The sequence below is a fragment of the Schistocerca piceifrons genome, chromosome 2 (genome assembly GCF_021461385.2).
Source record: "Schistocerca piceifrons isolate TAMUIC-IGC-003096 chromosome 2, iqSchPice1.1, whole genome shotgun sequence".
Classification (NCBI taxonomy): domain Eukaryota; kingdom Metazoa; phylum Arthropoda; class Insecta; order Orthoptera; family Acrididae; genus Schistocerca; species Schistocerca piceifrons.
In genome coordinates this window covers 119,050,753-119,073,368 of record NC_060139.1, presented here as the reverse complement: position 1 = coordinate 119,073,368, position 22,616 = coordinate 119,050,753, and the positions used below count along the sequence as shown (strand labels likewise).

Here is a 22,616-nt window from a genome sequence, read left to right as displayed (position 1 = left end):
TTTCAAAGTAAAAGAAAGATCTATCTGTTGGTAAGGATAATGCCAAATAGAGATCTGCCAGAAAAATCATGAAGAACTGTAATTCATTTATGTAGGAAAAGGAATCTGTTTACAATGACCAATCCTGATTGATTTTAGTGACCTGCAAATTAGTCTAGAAACTTTTCCAAGATGGATTAGTAAAAAAAGGTAGTTAAGATTTAGAAATGAGCACCTGAACTAATTAGGAGTCTGTCCATTAGCCCAAAACCATTACAGTTTGAATTAACAAAAGAGATAGAGAAGATTTACGGAAGAGCTGTGCAACTCATTAAGGGCTTGTCTAGCAAGTCAAAATTTTGGAAACACCCATTCTAGAAAGGAGACGTAGGTCAGTACAATAGACATTTATCCATGTGATATAGTGTAACCATGGTACATCAAGAGTGAGAATGAGAGACTATGCACAGAAAGTTTGGAAAAGTGCACAATCCAATCTAATGCTCTACTATGTACTGTGTCACCCAATCCTACACATGATGATCATTCAAATGCTCATTTACCAGTATTTTATGTACAATTTCAAGAAATTGTGAAGCAGATCCACCATTGAAAGATGTTGCTTATCTTCCACTGCTAATTTTGCTAACCACACACCAATATTTCCAGATTGAAAACCATCCATTGGAAGCAATAAAGTCATTGTGCCACTTAAATCAAAGTGGAAGTTTGCTGCTTAGACTATAATAACTGGCCCAGAAAGTGGCACACTTTCACTTCACTTTATTAAAAATCATCTATAAAGACATTCATCGAGTTCACCATCTTTTCCTCATTTTGTTCTTTTTCTGTCCATTCTCACATCACTTTGAACTGTATTTACAAAACTTCTAAGTTTATTTTTTTTCTTTCTTCCATCTCCTGATTGTTCCTTTACCTGTGTACCAAAATTGCTTTTCTTGCCTTTCTTCACAGATCAATAATTTTTAATTTTATCACTCAAAGAATAGGGCTTTCATTTCTCTGCTTGTAGAACATCAGCATACTATTAAATCCCACATACATCTTGCATAATTACTATGATGGTAAAATTTGAGAAATTTGGGGTTCTTTGGATGTCTGTTAACAACCATTCATCTTGAACACTACTCACAAAGCAAACAGTTAAGGTAACTATGTAACCCACATCACACACTATACAGTAGTTTATATAATCGTCTGTACCTATTCCGTGCTGCATCAATGTGCAGAAATGAGTATATACAGTGGTTAACATACAAATGAAGTGACTTGATGTGTGAGTGATTCTTCTGGATTTTGGCATGATTCCTTATACTGATGTAGACACTAAGTATGATCTAGCCTGAAAGTGCAGTTTGTAGAAGAGGAAGACACATCACTGCAACAAGAAAAGACATTACTGGAAACACCCCATTGGCTGTTTATCAACAGATAGCTTGAAATACCTCTTCTAACCCCTATCTGATCCACTTAGGCACAAAAACATCGTTATTTATTTATTTATCCTATGACAAAGTACATTGTATGGATCAAGATATATTTTCATTTCATGCACCGACAGGTACATAATATTTAATGTCTACTGTTTAACAAAAATATAATTTATTACAAAATTATTCTAGGGCTTTTTTTTTTTTTTTTTTTTTTTTTTTTTTTTTTTTTTTTTTTTTTTTTTGTGTCGTGTGTATGCTCATGGAAGAGGTTCCGTTTTCTTGTGTCATGGTTGTGTTGTGTGTTGTTATCTCTAGTATCAGGAGAATATCTGAATTTTGTCCAACAAAGGAGCTCGTACAGGTATATACTGGGTAATGTTAGTATTTTGAGAGCTTTAAATGCTGGTTTACATGAATCTTTCCATTTAAGGTTGGCTATCATTATTATGGCTCTTTTTTGTAATTTAAATATTTTATTAATGTTTGTTTTTGAGGTACCTCCCCACAAAATTATGCCGTAACTTAATGTCGTATGAATTAATGCATAGTATATTGTTTTCATAATGCGTGTATCTTTTAGGCAGCTGAGTTTGTGCAGCACATATAGGTTTGCTTATCCCAGTTTACATTTTCATCGATAATTATCCCAAGGAATTTTGCATATTTGGTGTTCTCTGCTATGCACTCATCTATGCATACATTGATATCTCCACTGCGAAAGTTTTTAAGTCTGAAATTCCACTGTGAAAGTTTTGAAGTCTGAAGTTTACACAAAGTGTTTTAGTAATATTGTTGTGCAGGTTTAATTCAGTAATCTTTGGATTGGATTATTTACTTCTAGATTGGCTTTTATTTCTAGCTCTTCTGTGTCTTTATCTGTGGACACTAGAGTTTGTCATCTGCATAGTTAACTATGCTACTGTACATAATCATATTTGGGATGTGATTTGTGTACAGAATGAAGAGTATTGGGCCAAGAATGGAGCCTTGTGGCACAGAGAAGTGTAAAATTCTTGCTTTAGATCTTATTTTTTCACCAGCAGTTTTTGTAATTTCAGTATATTGGCTCCTGTTTGTCAGGTATGAGAGAATCCAGTCTCCTGTATTTCCTCGTATGCCATATACTCCTAATATTTCTACTAAAGTTTTGTGGTCTACACAGTCGAATGCCTTTGTTAGATCCATAAATACTCCTACACATTTACTTTTAGAGTCCAAGTTTGTTATGGCATTTTCAATGAGATCTATTACTGCATCTATGGTGCATTTATCTTTCTGGAAGCCAAACTGATTCTTGTTGATTATTTCATATTGCATCAGAAAAGCAATGAGTCTCTGTGCATAAGCTCATTCAATTATTTTTTATATGACTGGTAAAAGAGCTATAGGCCTATAATTTTCTGGATTGTATTCATTCCCCTTTTTATGTCTTTAAGCACTTTGGAAAAGTTCCTTTTAGGAATGATGAACTGATTAGTTGTGTAAGAGGTTTCTTGAGTTCCTGCATACAGTGTTTAATTTCTATACTTGATATTCAGTTAATTTCACATGACTTTGTTAGTTTTAGGTTTTTTATTATCTTTAATGTTTCTTGTTCTATCACTGGAAAAAGTGCCATTGTTTTTCCCTGGAGATTAAATGTTTCCAGGTGTTATTGTGTTTTTTATTATTTGTTTTTGTTATAGTTTTTGGCCTACTGTGGCAAAATAGCCATTGAAGAGATTTATGATTATATTCTGTTCAGTTATACTTTTTTTGTTGATCATGAACTGTATTTTCCTGTGTTCCTGTGAACTGGAGGATTTGCAATTTGTATTTATAATAGACCAGCAAGCCTTGCTTTTATTAGCAACACTATTTATGTATTTTTTGCTTCTAGTCATTTGGCTGCTTGCACTACTTCAGCATACATTCTTTTATATTTTCAGTAGCACTCTTTAAAGTTTTCATCAATGCTAGTTTTATACATTCTGTGCATAATTTTTATCTTGTTCCTGGAGACCAAAATGCCTTTTGTTACCCATTTTTTGTTTTTATTTGTGGTTTTGGCTTTAGTTTTTATTACTAGACATGTAATATTGAGATGGTAGGAAAGTGTGTCAATAAAATGAGTCACCTTATGATCCACTGATGATGAGTCTTCCAGGAATGATGAACTGATTAGTTGTGTAAGTGTATACAGTGTATGATGGAGAGTCTTTTTCCAGTATTTCCCATCCTTCTTTTTCAAGTTTTATCCTAAGAGCTTTAAGTTTTGTTCATTTAAGCTTCTTTTTTCGCATATTTTTTGTGTCTTTTCATTTGTGGTGATATGATTTAGACATATTTTTATTGCATCATGATGTGACAGGGCCGTTTCTATAACTTCACTTTTGTACCGTCCCTTAAATTTGTGAAGATGTGATCTATTTGAGTACAGGAGTTTGCAGTTATACGTGTTGGAGTAGCCACTGCGTTGTATAAGCCATATGTCTTCAATGTGTTTAGGAGCTCCCTACTGTCATTTGTGTCTTGCAATGTGTTTATGTTTAGGTCACCTAGTAGTACAAGTGCATAGTTCTTGCTTAGGATGATATGTAAGAGCTCTCCTATGTTTTCAATGAACATTTCTATGCACCCATTTGGCAGTCTGTAGATGTTTAAGATGTACTGTGGGGAACTACTTAGAACTATTTTTTGGTCTGTTACTTCGACTACATTTTCAATGTTATATTTTTTACGTATGTCAAGGTTGTTTATATGGTTTCTGCTTACTTTGTTATGGGTTAATATAGCAGCTCGACCTCCCTTACTATATCTCCTGCATGAACTGGCTGTTACATTGTTATTTGCAACAGTGAGATTTAGAATTACATGCTCATTTAGACCATGTTCTGTCAGAGAAAGAATCTCAGGAGTTTCTTCATTTAGCATTATTTCTAATTGGGTTACCCTATTTTTTAAGTATTGTATATTCTGGTGCATTATTTTTATAACTGAATATCCTGATTCTATGTTTGTTTTTGTTCTATATTATTTTTTGTTATCACTATTTTTTGTGGATATCAGATTTCCTGGTTTTTCACCCCCCACTATACAGTGTTAGTTTCCCTTGTTTCTTATGATTTTACAAACATCTGCATACATTCTGCTGAGTGTTACTGAACCTAATCTATTTAAATGTGTGCCATCCTTTCCCAGACAATTTTCACATAGGAATTTGTTTGGGTCTATGAAGATAGCACCATACAACCACTCTCCTGTTTGATGGCACTGTTTATTTTGGATATGTATTTGTCACTCACTGACCTCCTTTTTATGATTCCGCTAAGTATGAGCCTGGATCCCTCATAAACACTTCTTGCTACATGAATCATGTTTCTAGTTTCATTCACTAATTCATCTTTGCTGCTGCTTTTAAGGGAGTTTGTTCTAACATGTATAAAAAACACCTTTGTAATTTTGTTTGTGTTTCGTGTCCTGTTCTGTAGCCGCTTGTTTTACAATATTTTTGAAATGTTTGCCAAGTTGTTGCACTCTTATTTCAGGTCACACGTCGATTTCGCAGTTGGGAACAGTGATATTTTTCAGGAGCGAATCTCCTATTACTAGAAACTCAAATCTTGTACAGCTGTGAGCTTGTTTCTTCTTTTGGCATATGCCACTATCTTCTACTTATATTTATCTGCTGATGTTAGACATGTTGACTTTTTCGTGTCCTCATTGGAGGCACTGGGTATATTTTTGTTTTTAAAGTTCGAGCCTGCATATGGAGCATGGGATATGTTATTGTTTTTTGAGTTTGTAATTTCACAGTCTTCTATTTGTTTTTGGTGATTTTCATTCTCTCAGCACTCCCTTTCTAGTATTAGTGTATCACTCTCTTTCCTTGCCTCGAATTGTTCAGTTTTTACAGTGTCCATGTCGTCTTGTAGCCTCTTTATAGTTTCGTTTTCTGAGGCTTGTGATTCTGAGCTGCTTTTCACGTATTAAACTATTATTTTCTTTCCTTATGTTTATATTTTGTGTTTTTAGCGCCTCAATATCCTCTTGTAGCAATTTTATAACTTCGTTTTTCAAGTCTATTGTATTTAAAAGTTCAGCTGTTTCAGCACACAAACAAACTTGGCATCTAGAGAACAACAGAGCAGTACAACTATACCAAAATTGTGAGTTGCTAGGAATTGGTTGTGGTAGGAACACCATTCCTGTGTCCAGAAACAAGTGGCGCCAAACCTGGAAATTCTGGCCCTGTGCTTTTGGGGGAAATTGTTTGATGGATGTACAAACTGGTACCAAGTACGTGAGTACAAGTCATGAGCTATAACGGCGCACTCTTCTGGCTGGGGAATGTGCAACAGATGAACAAATGAAAGTAAGCTTCGGTAAAGAACAGTAAGGGAAGAGAACACTTTGTGATGTTAAGTCCCATAGTACTCAGAGAGAGAACACTTTGTGAGAGTAGTTTTGTTGCAGACTTGGAAACACTCAGCACGCACAATTCTGTTCTGTAGAAGTCTCAGAGGAGTCAAGAAGTCTCAGTAGCCACTGTTGCTTTGAGATGGTAGCCTTGCCAATGTCTGTCACTGCTGCTTGATACACACACTGCAGAGCAGATCTTCCCATCTCAATGATATGGGAAGTAAGGATGCAATCACATGTGGGAGTTACAGCTAGCACTGTTGAGTCATTCATACCAGATCTTTCCACTACCTACAAGACAGTCCCAGAAGACAATAATCCTCTGCTGTTCACAAGCCTTATCCTGCTGTAGACCAAAGCTTGTAGCCCCATACAAAGTTGTCTCTAGGTAAGCACTGACAAAGCACCCTGGAAACCTTCCTCTATGAGCAGCCAGTTAATATTTCTTTCCCTCTTACATATTCATTTGTAAGTACATTGTCAGCCCATTTTTGCTTACTGCCAATGATTCAATACATATACTTCTCAGTGTTAAGGTTTCATTGCCTGGTATCCCACATTGCCATATCACTTTCCTGTCATCTCTCTTTCAGTGTTGTATGTACACTGTAGCATGCATTATTCTGCTGTTCAAGTCACTGTGGGTTGCATCATCATTGTCACTTGTCTTGCACGCCTACACATCCAAACGTGTCTGGATGCAGAAATGGAAGTAAAGTCATGGCAAAGTCCCACGTCCTTGCTGCCATCATGGAGCATCTGGCTGCTGAGGCACTTGAGTTGGCCAGTAGTGCAGCCCGTGACAACAGCAGGAAGGAGCAGTGCTATCACTGTCAGAAGCTCGGCCACATTGCCTAATAATGCACATGTGACATGGCACATATGAAGTGTTCATATGCACATGACACACGCACCTGTAAAAAGCCATGCAATGGCGTGCCAACTTGTATCAACTGTGGTGGCACAAATCCGGCTAATTATTGCAGTTGCAGTTACATCACTAACTGGAGCCACAAACAGAAGTAGAAGAAGAGGAGTCCACAAGGCCACCAAGCAAGAAGAAGTGGCTGCTAGCTGAACTGAGCAGGAAGCACTGGCAGCTACCCTGTCTACTCCCCCACCCACCAATCACTGCTGGCAGAAGAGGGGAAGGTGGGCTGAGCCACCATGAAGACACTGGTGATATGACATGCATGCTAAGCTGTGTGCAGCCACCGACAATGCGGTTGCTGTCCTCAAAGTTGCCATTGCAGAAGAGAGGACAAGTCCTGAGAGACAAGTTGGATGAAGTTCACCACCCAATACAGCATCTGGCCCATGAACTTCAAGCTGCAAAAGAAGAGATGCCTGCTGCTGCCTTCTCCCACTCCACAGGCCAGAGGGTGGGGGGGGGGGGGGGGAGGGGGTGGATGCCACCACACAGACCTCCCTGGCAACTGCAGAGATGCTGTTAGCCATGGAGGTGTCAACAGAAGGAGAAGAGGTGCCTGCTGCATCCCCCACCTCTAGTGGAGGCTACACAGCAGGCTACTGCAGAGATGGTGATGTCTGCACTGGCTGCAGACTGCCAACAATGCCATCCACACTCTGGGGTGAGCAGATTCAAAGATGGCTTCTGCCAAAACAGCACTTTTGTTGTTCCTCCACAAGGCCCATGCTGCAGAGAAGAAATCCACCTGCCTTCCTCTTCCACACAGCATGCACAAGATCGCCAAATCACTCAAGTGGGGCTCCTACCTCCAGCACTTCAATCCCCACTCTTTCACTCCTGCTGACCAGCCTGAACCTAATACCCCTCACGAACCCTATCTCTGCACTTCCAAGTAGCTACAGACACTGTCCAAAATCCTTCACCCAGGAGTCAGTGGAGGTAATCAACACTCATGCTGTCTTTTCTCCCAAAAATTGAGAACACCGTGCCAGCAGTGTAGATGCCTCTCCCACTGTTGTATGAACCAGACGAGACAAAGAAGAGGCCAACCTGAACAAGTAGAGTCAACATCAGACAAAACTTCCAAGTGACTTCTTGAAAAGTTGTCAAAGAACAAGAAGAAGAAGAAGCAGAGGATCAAGACTGGGTACTAAAAACCACCTGCCAAGACCTCCCATCATGTCTTTACTAATCCACTAGCTTGCCTAGCGAATATTAGCAAATTATTTCAGATCACCACATGCTAATCCAACCAGAGAGGCTACAGGTATCAACATGAATAGGGATAGCACCCAAGTGCTTCACCTGCACCACATCAGACCACGGACTGGTATGCCTTTCCAGTGACCAGTGATTGTAGCATGTATTAATTGGCTGGCAGTAACTTGCTTGGTGCCCAACTAATCTGCACCTACATATTTATACTCTGCAAACTGTTGTGAACTGCATGGCATGATATTGATGAACACAGACTTCCCAGAAAATGGTAGGTTTTTCTCCATAGTGTCACTAACATGTACACAAACATCACCATACCTGAAACTATAATCATTATCAAAATAAAGTTATCTTAGTTTAATAAAATGAGCCAAATAGAAATTTATGAACTAATAACCTTATCATGTTAGACTTGTCTCAGAACTATTTTATGTTCAATGACCACAAACTTGTTCTGTTCGATGGCACTCCTTATGAAGCTAATAGACATTACCAACAGTTTAACGTGTTATATAAAGATATCACCTTCACCATAGAACACAATGACAGAATTAATTTTTTAGAACTGATGCTCAAAAGGCAAGGAATTGTCCACCTGTTCACAGTATTCTGAAAACCAACTACATGTGACTGGATTAACAGCAGTTCTTGCCACCATCCCATAAAGAAGTGTTTTTCCTTCAGCAATTAATTGAATAATCAAATTTCCTTTACACCAGGTGAATATTAACACTTTGAAGACAAGCAACATAGCTTCTCAGCTTTGTAAAGGTATTTCAACACTTATATTATGTCTGCAGTCCATATGAAGATACTCTATAATGCTTCTACAACCACAAAAAGACACAGATGACATCATTCTTCACTCATATTGACAGAAAAGGAAGACAGACATAATTGTGTGTTACTTGCTTTGTGGTGTTCACATTTCCCTTTGTAGCCAAGTGCCATGCCTCACACGGTCACACACAATGAAAATGACAACTGTTGTCTGTTACACACTTTCTAATTATTTTCAAGATGGCCTTACAAAATAGAACTGAAAAACAGTAAAGGGGTAGCTAAAGATCTAACTGCCCAGAAGCTGAAAAAAATTTACTTTTATTTTGGAGATAAGACCACTTGCTATTTATGAAATGGGAGAACACTAGGAATGTATTTTTTCTGGCGACAAAACACAAAATGACTGCATCCACTGTCAATCTCAGAACAAGTTGAAGAATGATAGAGAAGATGAAACCTGCCTGTTTTTTGGGTTATAATAAAAGGAAGGCTGGTGTGGACCGCAGTTACCCAGGAAGCAAATACAGAGGTGGAAGAATGCTTTCTTTCATATTTTCATGTTGTTGATTATAAATTCATATATTGTATATAAAAGTCAAGGCCTACTAGCAAACATTTTATTGAATTCATCAATGAATTGGCAGTGGCTTTGATGAACAAAGGACGCTTGTTTGAATCAACTTGCACTCAAAATAGTTCATCTGTAAACAGACTCAAAGAAGACATTTTACTAAGTTGCTTTTGGCTAGAAAAATGGCAAAATGCCCTCTGACGAGAAGTAAGGTGTGTGCAGAGTGAAGCAAGGTAAAATCTGGGAAAGTGACAAAAACATATACAAGGCACTATCATGAAGAATGTGACAAAAGACTTTGTTTTTCAATATGCTTGAAAATTTTACATACTACAGCAAATATATAATTAAATAATTTTGAGTAAAACACTACATTTTCAAATAGTTTTATTTTTAGTACCAACAAGTTTTTGTTTTTTCTCCATTCAGGAAATGAAAGCCAAACAGTTGTTTTTATTGTTCCAAAAACAACACTTTCAGTTCCATGCAAAAAAAAAGTCACTGCCATAACCCTATGTTTCTTTGTGGTATGTTATTGAAAAAAGACCAGTCTTCTGAATGCAACAAACTGACTGAATTCAGGAAAACTATGAAAAATCACAGTCTCTGTCATTTGAGCTACAACCTACCTGTCCAATCCTCAAAGTTTTAATACTGAATTACATACAATGGAAAAGGTAGTATCTAACGACGGTTTGACCAACCATTAGTTATGAGGTTACACATCATGAAACAGAAGGAAGAAAATGTGGATAGAGATGAGATCACACTGGAAAGAAAGGAGCAAAAGAAAAAAAAATACATTCACGGTTTTTGCATACTGGGACCAGATTTCCAATATGGTAATTTGTTTATTTTGGAAAACTAGGCTGCAAATTGGCTTGAGGAAACTGTAGGATCATGCATTATACACATTGTAGATAAGATTCAGGCATATACTGTGACATGTCTGGAGTATAAAAAATAATATACATTACGGGACAGTATACGGGTGCTCAACGGCGAGGTTGTCAGTGAATATGTAGTGACTGTGATAAGTAATATGTTGGGGAAACTGAGAGAAATTTCAAAATGAGGTTTACAGAACATGTTAATGTCAGTGAACCTAATCCCTCTACATTTAGTCCTCATTTATCAGAGAGCAAGCATTCTCTTAATGAAATCAGTAAAACATCATTATTCTTCACAAGGCCGAAAATGGTAGAGTACTGCATATCCTAGGAGGGGGGGGGGGGGCGCAAGAGAAAACAGTTATATAAAAGATATGGAAATGTGCATGCTTTTGGAGCCAGTGGTTCCTTTTTCTGGCAAAAGAGTTGAAGGGAAAGGAAGAAGGATGAGGGAAAATGACTGGCAAGGTTACAGAAAAGTCACACAGAACACCCGGTCATGGGAGACTTACAGCATGGGATGAGAAGAACAAACTGATTGTCAGTGCCTATAAGGGGGAAAATTAAAAAAATCTGAGAATTTAAAGATGTAAAATAGGGTAATAAGCAAGATTATTGAAAAAAACATTGTGCAAGGGCCAATAAGAGTGGAAAGCTAAGTGTTATACATGGCAGAAAAGTGTGGGAGGCAGCGAAAAGTAGAGGAGGCAGAAGAAATAAGATTCATAGAAAAATAAAAGGAAGTGAAGAAAAGGAGTATTTACTGGAAAGAAATGCTGAGACAACAGAAATGAATGTAAATTTAGCCCACATGAGGTGGTGAGAAACAAGCACATGTAATTCCAGTTCCCACCTGTGGAATTCTGAGAAACTGGCATCACCAGAGAGAATCCAGATGGCACGTGTGGTGAACAGGCGGCGAGATCATGACTGTCATGTTGCAGAGTATGCTCTGCACAGGATATTGCATATACCCGTTAGTTAGTTAGTTGTTTCGTGTAGCATGCTCTGCACAGGCTATTGTGTTTTACCACTCAGTTAGTTAATATAATGTCATTGGATAGATACAAAAATCTACTCACCAAGTGGCAGCAGAAGAACACACACAAGGGGAAGGAAGAGGAGTGATGGAAAAGGACTGGAGAGGTTTAGGAAAAGAGATACAGTTCAGAAAAGGCACCCAGAACTCCAGGTCAGGGAAGACTTGCCAGACAAGATGAGAAGGAAAGACTGATTGTTGAGGGCTGCACCAGACGAGATTTGAAAAACTGAGAGGTTATATGCAAGACACAGATTACTGCTAAAACATTGTGCATGAGTTAATAAGAGTGAAAAGCTAAGTGAATTGTATGTGACAGAAGTGGGAGGGGGGATGGCAAAAAATAGACAGGTCAGAAAATGAAAGATGTAGAAAACTGAAATGGAATGAAGAAAGGAGTAATTACAGTGAAGAAATGCTGAGATGGGAGGAATTGATGTAAATTAAGGCCAGATGTGTGGTGACAATCAAGAAGTGTAGTGCTAGTTCCTACCTGTGGAGTTCTGAGAAGCCTGTGTCTGGGGAAGAATGCAGATGGCATGTGTGGTGAAACATGGCACCAGGGCCACAGCTGTCAAGCTGTAGAGCACACTCTGCAACACGATACTGTTTGTTGCCAGTATATAGCCTCTGCCTATGCCCATTCATCTTAACTGATAACTGGGTGGCAGACATGCAGAAGTAAAAGGCCGAACAGTGTTTACATGACAGCTGGTATATAACGTGTCAGTTCACAGATGGCTCTCCCTTTGATGGTATATGTTTTGCCAGTTACACGGATAGTATAGGTGGTGGTAGAAGGGTGCAGAGGGCAAGTCTTACAGCAGGCATGGTCACAGGGGTAGAAGCCATAGGGTAATGAGACGGGTGCAGAAGGAGCATAGGGTCTGACAAGGATATTGCAGAGATTGGCAGTGTTATGAAAAGCTATTCTAAGTGTGGTTGGCAAAATCTCAGACAGAATGGATCTCATTTCAGGGCATAATTTTAGAAAGTCATGGCCTTGTTGAAGTAGCTGATTAACACATTCATGATCAGTATAATACTGAGCGACAAGTGGTGTGCTCCGAAATTTGTTTTTTGGAGGGATCAGCAGTACCAGGACTGTTGTTGTTGGTTGATTTGGGGAAGGAGACCAGACAGCGTGGTCATCGGTCTCATCAGATTAGGGAAGGATTGGGAAGGAAGTCGGCCGTGCCCTTTCAGAGGAACCATCCCGCCATTTGCCTGGAGTGATTTAGGGAAATCACGGAAAACCTAAATCAGGATGGCCGGACGCGGGATTGAACTGTCGTCCTCCCGAATGCGAGTCCAGTGTCTAACCACTGCGCCACCCCGCTCGGTACCAAGACTGAACAAAGCTGGTGGGGTAAATACATCCAGTGAAGGCAGAGGTGAAAATGGTGCCCTATTGATGTAAAGAGTCTGGACCCAAACAAATACGTTTGTCTCAAATGCCAAGGCTGCATGGAAGGGAACATTTGACATGGAAAGAATGGCAACCATGAAAATGTAAGTACTGTTGTTTGTTAGCAGGTTTAATGTGGACAGAAGTATGTAGCTGACCTTCTGTGAGGATGAGATCAACATCAAGAAAAGTGACGCGAGATTCAGAATAGGATCATGAAAAATTTAATTGGGAGAAGATATTTAGAGATTCTGGGAATTTTAACAGGTCAGCCTCACCATGAGGCCAATGGCAAAGATGTCATCAATGTATCTAAACAAAACCAGGAGCTGCAAGCTTATGGATCCCAGGAAGGCCCCCTCCAAGCGACCCATGAAAAGGCTGGCATAAGAAGGAGCCATCCTCGTTCCCACGGCCATGTCGCTGATCTGTTTGTTTGTCTGTCCCTCAAAGCTGAAGTAATTATTGATAAGTATAAATTTGATTAAGGTGAGCAGGAAGGATGTCATAGGCTTGAAATCAGGTGGGTGCTGAGTGAGGAAATGTTCAGCAGCAGACAGACCATGTACTTTGTGGATGTTGGTACAGAAAAAGATGGCATCAATGGCAACAAGCGAGATCTGTGGCAGAAATTGGATGGACACTGGACATAATTACCCCAAAAGCTTGTGAAAAAGCAAGCTGGGATATTTTTACTTCCCCTCGTTTTGCCAGCTGCCTCCTTAAAATTCATTTTTTCATGTCTGACTAATTGTCATTAACACACGTGAGTATAATCAGCATTTTCATAAAACAGAAAAGTTGACCCTCAGTATTAAAGAATATACCAGCAGATCTAATTTTGCGCTTAGTTCTGTGTATGTAATTGTTTTTTTAGTTTATTTTGACTATCCCTAGTTAATATCTTTTGTCACTGGGTGAAATCGGTAATTGTTTTGTAACTTAAATTCTATTGTTGACGTATAAACAAATATAAATTCTGGACTAATTATAAAAATTTGGAGGAACAACTAATATCATTGTTTAAGTATTTATTTGGTTCTATTCAAAAACATGTTATCAAAGCCAGCCCTTAATTAATTCCAAAGTAATTACCAGTTTTGTCAAAAGTATTGTTTGCATAACTGCATCTGTTAATTTCACAATTTAAACAAATAATATGGCTTAACCCTCATAGTGGAAGAAAGTGTTAAAAAGAACTAATTTTTCCATGTATTCAGTTAATTTAATGATCTAGGTTTAAATTGTAATTTCTGTAAATTAAACACAAAACAATGTGTAGTTTCAGTACCTATTATTGTGAATATTTATAAAGACCCAATCTTTGGGCTCGAGACAGTCAATCCATGGCGGAGTTTCAGAAGAGGGACCTGTATTGGTTAGATCAACAACAATGCATCAACTTAACCGTGAAATAAGTATAAGACAAACAGGCCGTGTATTAAAACAACGACAGTGTCTGTTCAATATGTACCAAATTATTCTGCTCATAGATGTTCAAAGGTAAACTATTGTAACAGTATGCTGGTGTATGCCTGCCAACCGTTAATGAGGCTTATCAAAATTTGCCAATAGTTAACTGGCTATATAACTGTGTATTATTGAGGGGGTTGTGAACAGTGAAAATAAGGAACTGTAAAACGCAAATGTGTACCTGCCAGCTAGATCATTTGAAGTAGTCAGTGTTGAACTTCCACCCCCCATTTTTCAGCCAGTATAGCAGTGCAGTACATTGACCCAAGGACAATCAACAAGGAAATAAAGTAGTTAAATGTCACAAGTTAGCGCAAAAGCAGATTTCCGGTGCCATCACATCCAATCCTGGTATTGCTGATCCCTCCAAAAAACAACTTCAGAGTATACTACTTGTCACTCAGTATTATCCTGGTCTTGAATGAGATCCATTCTGCCTTAGATTTTGCCCATCACACCTAGAATAGCTTTTTGTCCCCACTGCAAGACTTGCCCTATGCATCCTCCTACCATCACCTATACCAGCCCTGTAACTGGCAAAACATATACTATCAAACGGAGAACCATCTGTGAAACACTACAGGTCATACACCAGCTGTCATGTAAACACTGTTTGGCCTTTTACATTGGCATGACTAACACCTAGCTACCAGTTAAGATGAACAGGCACAGGCATAGGTAGCAACACATAATACCCTATTGTAGAACATGCTCTACAACGAGACAGTCATGACCTTGGTGCCATGTTTCACCGCACTTGACATCTGGATTCTTCCACCAGACACCAGTTTCTCAAAACTGCACAGGTAGGAACTAGCGCTACAATGTGTCTTTGGTTCTAGGCAGCCACCTGTACTTAATTTTCATTAATTCCTACTGTCTCAGCACTTCTTCACAGTAATTTCTCCCTTCTTCACTCCATTTTAGTTTTCTACATCTTTCACTTTCTGACCTGTCTATTTTTTGCTGTCCCCCCTCCTACCCTTGTTACATACAATTAACTTAGCTTTTAACTCTTATTAATTTGTGCACGATGATTCAGCAGTAATCTCTGTCTTGCAATTACCCTGTCTTTCTCCTTTATGCTCTCAGGTTTTCAAATCTTGTTTGGTGCAATCCCCAACAATCAGTCTTTCTTTCTCATCCCTTCTGGTAAGTCTCCCCTGACAAGCGGTCCTGGGTGACTTTTCCAAACTGTACACCTTTTCCTAAGCCTCTCCAGTTCTTCATCTTCAGCCCTCTTTCTTCCCCTTCAACTCTCTTGCTGGAAGAAGGAGCCACTGGCTCCAAAACCTTGCATAAGTTAAAACTTGTGTGTGTGTGTGTGAGAGTGTGTGTGTGTGTGTGTGTGTGTGTGTGTGTGTGAGAGAGAGAGAGAGAGAGAGAGAGAGAGAGAGAGAGAGAGAGAGAGAGATCTCCTGCTGCCACTTGGTGAGTAGATTTTTTTTATCTATCCAGTTAATTTATATACTCAAAAATTATTTCTGTTAGTTAGTTAATTTCACATTCCAAGGACTATTTGCAGGATAAATTGTAATGGTGTGGAATGAGTCATTTTAAATTCATATCACAAATTATTTTGTAATATGCTTACATGATGATCACAAACTTTTTTTTTTACTTTGCTGTCTGTCAAGCAACCACACCTGGAAGAAAACTAGCCTTCCAGCTGGTCCCAAGCCCAGATAAAGTGGGAGGGTTAATCATTGGGCTAACCATCCAACATTGTAAAAATTGATGGGTTCCTACACACTCACACCCAGCCTCAAATTGGAATGGATGTAACGGAAAACAACCCAAGCTTATGAAAAAAGGACTAAGAATAGGTACATCGAATGTAAAAACACTGTACACAGCAGGACAAAGACACTTGATGAAGAACTAATGGAGTATAAGACAGATATTAGAGCCCTGCAGGAGATAAGATGGCGTGGACGAGGTATACACAGAGAAAAAAAGCTACATGATCATATACAGAAACAAGCATGGTCACCATATATTTGGGACAGGATTTGCAGCTCATAATAAAATAATGGCCAATGTGATGGCACTAGAAAATGTCAATGAAAGAATATGCTACATCAGAATCAAAAGCAAAATAGAAATATCTCATTAATAAGTGACCATGCCCCAACTGAGGGCAAGGAAGAAGACATGAAAAATGAATTCTATGACACCTTAGACCAGATGTTCTCCAGATTACCACAGTATGACATCAAAATTGTGCTGGGAGATGTAAATGCCAAAATAAGACAAGAACAGCAATGGCAACCATATACAGGCATGTTAAGCCTTCACACTGAATCAAATGATAATGGTATAAGGCTTATCAACTTTGCCACAGCTAGAAACATGAAAATAGCAAGTACATTATTCCCCCATAAAGACATAAATGAAGCAACATAGACCTCACTGGATGGATTAACTAGGAACCAAATAGACCACGTTTCGATATAGAAAAAACATAAAAAAGCAATAACAGACATTAGGACAATGAGAGGGGTTAAGATAGGATCAGACCATTCTCCTGTGCTAATAAAGATGAAACAATCATTACCAAAACCACCAAGTAAGAACAACAGTGGTAGAAGAACCCAAAGAGAAGATGTGAGTAGGCTAAAAGAGGAGGACGTGAATAAACAGTTTAAGATTAAGCTTAAAAATAAATTCTGTAGTGATTCGAGAATGTCTGTGTAAATTCTAGAACCACTCAGCCTCTCAAACACACGATATTCTGGATATGAGTGTGGGATGGTTGAATCATACCTACTGCACATCACATGTTTGTGTGTGCAGGTTTAAAGTCAGTCGCAGGAAGAAAGTGGACGCGGCAGTCGGACGGCACCAACAAGTATCTGTCGGGCAATCCATATATGTTTTAGTGAATGTGTAAGGAAGAACCATGGGGTTTATATGCAGTTCTGTGCTTATTGTGTCATTGACTATTGTTATTAAAACAATAACAGTTGAAAAAGTACTCTTGTGGACTCTTGATGCAACCTTGTTAGAGGCAGGACTCATTCTATGATTCATGTTAAGAAAGGTCATGGTATCCAAACCAACTTTCTTTTAACTGCAACTCTATTTGTTTCTAATGTCTGACTGTATGAGAGACTTGCATGAAGTTACATATTCATGTGGAAAGTGAGATTTTTATTGTGTTTGGAGGTAAAATACATTGTTAGTTGAGGAAAAGTAAAGTTTGTATGTCTACTTATTTCATAAGTAGAAAGAGTCTAAAAATTCCTGTACTAGTTTTATTTGACGGAGAAGAAGTCAAGAGGGTTTCCAGCAGCTGGCTATTCAGTATAGAAGAGTGGCTGCAAATTCCAAGTAAGTCATCTCGCAAAGAAGTGGAAGGTGGTCTGGGGGAATAAGCTGATATAACCCAGATCCACACTCACACTTTTAAGTCATCAGAATGTTAGATTTTGCTGAATTAGAGAATGACAACAATAGAAAAGAAGATGAAGATATCAACACAAAATGGAAGAAGACAACAACAGTTATTAGGGAGACAGCACATGAACTACTAGGAGATAATAATAATAGTAATATAAAACACAAATCATGGTTCAATGAAACATGTAGAAAAGCAGTACAGCACAGGAAGAGAGCCAGACAGGCAATAATGAACAATAACAACCATGAAAACCAAACAACATACAGGAAAGCCAAGAGAGAAGTGAAGAGTACAAAGAAAATTTAGATAATTGGAGGAAATACTTCAAAGAACTGCTGAACAACCTGGTACATACCTACAACAATGAAAACAAGGCAGAAAACAATCAGAATGTACAACCATTAGTTGAAGAATCAACTCTGATGGAGGTGAAGGAGGCAATAAAAAGAATAAAATGTTGGAAGGCCCCTGGCATAGACATGCTATCAGCAGAGCTCATCAAAGAAGTGGGGAGAGAAGATACATGAATGGTTAGCTGAACTGGTAAAAGAGGTGTGGAGAAAAGAAGTAATGCCTGAGGAATGGAAAACTGCTGCTGTATGTCCCATATGCAAGAAAGGAGACAAAATCCTGACACAGAACTACAGAGGGATATCTCTCCTATGCACATGCTATCAAGTAATATCAAGAACTATACTGAACAGGCCCAGCCCACACATTGAGGTAATATTACACACAGCACAAGCAGGGTTCAGAAAAGGTAAATCAACAATTGACTAAATATTCACACGAAGACAAATATTAGATAAGAACTGGGAGCACAATCATGATACCTTTAACCTGTTTATAGATTTCAACAAAGCATATGACAACATAGTAAGAGAGGAAATGTGGAAGATAATGGCAGAGTATGGGATACCTGTAAAGCTAACTAAAATGTGTTTGATGGAATCAAAGTGTACAGTGAAAGTACAGGGGGAGTTCTCAGAAGCATTTGAAGTAAAAAGAGGAGTGAGACAGGGAGATATTATATCACCAACCCTGTTCAATTTGGCCCCTAACTATACCGTGAGCAGAGTAACACGTGAAAGTGCAGGAGTCACCATAGGAAAAAAGAATAAATGTCCTGGCTTTTGCAGATGATGTTGTGCTGATAGGAAAGGACATGGAACACACAGAGAAAATGGGGACTGTGTTAATGGAAGAAGCTAATAAAGTAGGTCTGAGTATAAATGAAAGCAAAAAAAGTTCATGGGAGTAGGAAGAAGAGCTCATTTAGGACCAAACCATCTAAAAATTGTAAATCTAACACTACAGAAGACAGACACATTCACATACCTCAGTGTCAACATCAACCAACAAAACCTTATAGAACAAGAGGTAGTAACAAGAATTCAAGCTGGAGGAAGGTACCTAGGAGCCATGCACAACATCATAAGATCTAAGTTACTATCTAGGCAGGCAAAAATAAGAATATATTAGACCATCACCAAGCCAACAGTGTGCTATGCAAGTGAGACATGGACCCTGACAAAGAAAACAGAGAAAGAAAATGAACAGTGGAGAATAAGGAAAAACAGAGAACTCAGACAATTATACACACTGCCTCATATCATAGTGAGTGTGAAAATTAAGAGACTAACATGGTACGGGCATGTGAGAAGGAGAAGGGAGAACACGGTAATAAAGGCTGTAATGGATGGAGAAGCTGAAGGAAGCTGAGATGGCTGAGATTGAGATGAAAGGATAATACCATGGGAGACATGCAGATACTGGGTCTGGGAGATAAAGATGCAGATGACAGGTAAGTGTGGAAGACTGGACTGAGTGAGGCGAAGGATCAGCTGTAGTTAGTGTGGCCAGTATAAGTAAGTAAGTAAGTAATGTCTGTCAGGCATTTTATGTTGCAGGGGTAAGTGTTCAAAAATTATGGTTGCAGTGTAGTGTGGCCTTTTTCGTGCTAAAGACAGCCTTAATGTGGTGGAATGAATATCGTTTTCTTCTGGTATTATAATTATGTACATCATTGCTGCTTTTGACCTAAAGTGGATCATTTAGAACAAACTTCATGAGGGAATAAATGTACTGTGAAGCAGTGTTCATTATGCCCAACCCCTTATGCACATATCTACAAGATGATTGTGAGTATTACCACATATTATTCTTACAGTACATTTTGGAGCAATGAAGACTTTCTTTCTTTCTTAGAGATGAGTTACTCCACAACACTATTTCGTATGACATTACAGAACGAAAATTTGCTATATATATTAACTTACTAGTTCGTCTATCCCCTGGATATGCAATGATTCTAAGTGCAAATATATGTGAACTAGTTGTTTTAGGAGTTTCAAAATGTGTTTTTCTATTTTAAATTCTCATCAATAAGGACACCTAAGAATTTTGAAGTTTCCAGCCTATTTGTTATTTCTTCACCATGTGTTACACCTGTCATTGGTGTAGTACCCCTGGTCATGTAGAACTGAATACAGTATAACATCATTTTTACATTCCCACATTTTAAGCTTTCCTGCTTTCTACATTTATTTTTGTTGGCCCCAACAGAAGTCCTATCCTCGCAATACGATGCTTTACCATGATTAATGATTCCATATTACAATATTTCCTGCATTTTAAGTTTTCTTTAACACTATCACAACCTTTAAGATTGATTTTCATTCAGATTTCTGCAGCAAGTGCATCATATTCCTGCTCTTTAAGTCAGCCATGTAACAAAGTAGAAAACACAGACTACAGGTTCACAGGATTGGAAGGGTGGGAAAGTATGCTGAGTCACTACCTTAATTACAATAAAAACTCTGATGATAGTGCCTCTAGTAGCAACCTTACCTCTGCTCATTGCACTGTATTACAACAGCTTTCATTTAATCTCACAATCATTTAGACAAATAAATACTGCTGTTGAAAATGACTGTCTCTATAATAGGCTTCCACAAATTTTTGTTACTTCCGCATGAAATACGCTATTCCGTACCAGGCGTGCAGTCTTAGGTTGGTACAACCAGATGTCAGATGTAACATTCCTCCTCAAGATAACAATTTCTGCCATATTTCTTACCCAGGACATCCCTGAATCTAGTGACCTCCTTGTTGGCAACAAACACTGGAGAAGCTATGGAAGCTATTAACATTTTTAGGTGGTACAATGGTAGTGCATTAAGTAATGACAATGCATTTGATGCTTTGTGTAATGTGGAGAGACAAGTAGAGATAACTGCTGTTAGAAGAAAACAAAAACAATTAATTATTTCAAATATTCTAAATAATTGAAATTTAAATTGTTCTAATTTCATATTTTGTACAATATAAAGAGAGTGACAGTAAGAGTAATTTATTCAATTTTGCCCATTGTGTGTCCTACGCTTTCCTATATTTTACACTTTCCTGAATTGTATACTTCTTTGGGTCAATTTGCAAAAAAGTGTAAAGAGGGGGTTACTGTATGTTGTGTCTTTTTAAAATTGAGCCGGCCGAAGTGGCCGTGCGGTTAAAGGCGCTGCAGTCTGGAACCGCAAGACCGCTACGGTCGCAGGTTCGAATCCTGCCTCGGGCATGGATGTTTGTGATGTCCTTAGGTTAGTTAGGTTTAACTAGTTCTCAGTTCTAGGGGACTAATGACCTCAGCAGCTGAGTCCCATAGTGCTCAGAGCCATTTTTTTTAAAAATTGAAAGAGAGACCATTTGCAGAAAACCAGTCAACAATACCTTTAAGAAACTTGTTTACCATTTCTCTTTTTCCTGTATGTATGCTTGAATTGATTATAATACTAGTGTCATCAGTAAAAAGAACTAATTGTGCTTATTATATCTTAGATGAAAGACTGCTTACATGTACTAGAAACAATAGTGGGCCTAAGACAGCCTTGGGGGAACCCCATACATAATTTCTCCCCAGTCAGAATAATGTCCCCAGAGTACAACTTCCTGCATTCTTTTGGTTAGATATGACATTACCCAATGGTTACCTAAACCATCAATGCCATAAAACATCAGTTTATCTAGGAGAATATTGTGAATCAAACAGTCTTATGTCTTAGACAGGTTGCAGAAAGTACTAACCAATGCTATTTTGTTATTTAATGCGTCTAAAATTTAGTAAATGAACATTTAAATGGCATTCTCACTACAGCAACTCTTCTGAAATCCAAACTGTGATGTACTGAGGACATTATTGTTGCTCAGTAGAGAAACTATTATAGAAACATAACCTTCTCAAAAAATTTAGAAAATGACATTAGTAGTGATAAAATTGCCTTGAGTCAGTGATCATTATACAGTAATAAACTTCAGTACTCTATTGGAAACATCACCAAATCAAGATGTGCTTTTATCTTTGAGAACATATATAACTTTCTTAATTTCAGAAGGATAAGTTGGTGATATGGTCTTATGGGAGTTGCTGCCTCAATATACTGCTGTGATTTTTCTCTTGAACTGTTTATTTATATATTTTCTACCATGTTTAATAAAATATAATTACAAATATTTGTCATCTAAGACTCATGAGTGACAGCCCCTCCATTCAGTTCAATGTTGATTTTATCTTGTTTTGTGGCTGGCTGTCCTGTCTCTTGTTTCACTACATGCCGTGTAATTGGAATTGCTGTTTTCTAACACAATGTGCATGTTCTTTGATTTTTTAGTGACTTTCCATATTAATTTTGAGTAGTTTTTGTAGTGTTCAACTACTGCATGATCTCTAGTTGTTCTTGCCAATGTTTGCATTCTTTTGCAAGATACTTTTGTCATTCTAGTTATCCATGGTTCTTTACTTTCTGAGAAGCTTACACAGAAAGCTGTTTCCAAATAATGATATGAATTTGTCACAGAATAGATTAAATTTTATTTCAGCATTTCATTCATTATATACTTCTGGTCATCTCATGTAAACTGTCGTTAAAACATTTGTCATTAATATCCACTGAGGAGTATCCATACTGTAATACACTATCCTATTTATCCTAACTAACTATGAATCATAGTCAGAGAGAGCATTTATTTATTTATTTATTGGGTCCTTTGATCATATGTAGTACAGTGTACAG

General features: G+C 38.1%; 1 protein-coding gene across 2 annotated transcripts in view; it reads right to left on the bottom strand.

The window, feature by feature from the left end:
• LOC124776371 (serpin B6-like) overlaps positions 1–22,616 on the bottom strand; it is a 280,271-nt gene that overhangs the window by 135,418 nt on the left and 122,237 nt on the right. The window lies entirely within an intron of this gene.